Below are 1534 nucleotides of genomic sequence, written 5' to 3' on the forward strand. Positions count from 1 at the left end.
CACTCACCTCAGCCTCCCAAAGCGCAGGATTACAGGCTGAGCCACCAAGCCCGGCTCTGATCAGGTGTTATTAACTAAGTTTGGTGCTATTACGTTACAGGGTTTTGACCTGGGTAGATATATCTCATCTAAAAGACACTGACTGCTGCTGAATCTTAAATGTTGATGCCAAAATCACGTTAAGTGAAACCTTGTTTTCAGACTCTGGAGACACACAGCAATCAAAATAAACTGCTTTTATGAGACACAGAGACAGGCTTGTCTACACGGACACTAAGACTCAGTTAATAATTTTGTTTCTATCTAATCCTTGATAATAGACAATGTGAACATTTAACTACCTGTGAACTTCTTTCTCCTGTCACTGTAAAGGATGACCTTTTGGTTTAAAATGTTGCTAATTATTTATGCTTTGTTTTATTGCCAGAGTTTACAAACGGTTCACCACTGGGCCAACCTGTTTTCATGACCAATGAACTACTACCAAAGCTATGCAGTATCAGACACCCTCCCTCCAAGCCCAGGGACTGCGGCAGAAGAGGTGGGCGCATGACATTGCAAGGACTGGTTCTGAGAGATAAAATTAGTTTGGACCCTCCAAATCAGGACTGTGTATACAGATACCCAAACAGCAGATGGTTTTTGACTTTTGGATTTGGCTCTTACATTCCTTAAAATATTTATTTATTTATTTATTTATTTATTTTGAGTTGAAGTCTCACTCTGTCTGTCGCCCAGGCTAGAGTGCAGTAGCATGCTCACAGCCACCGCAGCCTCCACCTGCTGGCCTCAGGTGATCCTTCCACTTCAGCGTTCCAAGTAGCTGGAACTATAGGCTCCAGCTACCATGTCTGGCTAATTTTTCTATTTATTGTAGAGACAAGTTCTCACCAAGTTACCCAGGCTGTTCTCGTACCCCTGGGCTCAGACAGTCCTCTTGCCTCAACCTCCCAAAGTGGCTTGAACCACCGCGCCTGGCCTCCTTAAAATACTTTAAAAGTTAACGAGCACCTGTCCACCTCCTTCCTTTATCACCTTAACATGTAATTGGCTACAAGTCTTTTGACTCTAAGTCCCATGGCTTAGGGACCCTACTGAGGGACATGATGGATCCAGGCAGGGAACCACTCCACCCTGGAACCATATGGGACAAAGAAGGATCTGGCATAGATGCTGCCTCTGGCATATCTTGACCACAAAAGGAGAATATAAACGAAAACATAAGATCCTAAACCCCTAGCACCAAGTGAACAGATGCCATCTTGGCCAAGGGAACTCCAGATAAACTTTAAACACTTTGTGTCCATCTATAAGGGGACCAGAGGTCAGACACGCCTCATTATACCCCTTCTTTTTTGGAGTGTGGACACAACAACTGAGTAACATTCATGTTAAAACAGAGACCATAGCTGGGCTCGGTGGCTCAGCCTGTAGTCCTGTGTTTTGGGAGGCTGAGGTGAGTGAATTGTCTGAGCCCGCGGGTTGGAGACCCGCCTGGGCAACTTGGCGAGACCTCATCTCTACAATAAATAAA

The sequence above is a fragment of the Carlito syrichta genome, unplaced genomic scaffold (assembly GCF_000164805.1).
Source record: "Carlito syrichta isolate Samal-C Ts95f unplaced genomic scaffold, Tarsius_syrichta-2.0.1 Scaffold135784, whole genome shotgun sequence".
Classification (NCBI taxonomy): Eukaryota; Metazoa; Chordata; class Mammalia; order Primates; family Tarsiidae; genus Carlito; species Carlito syrichta.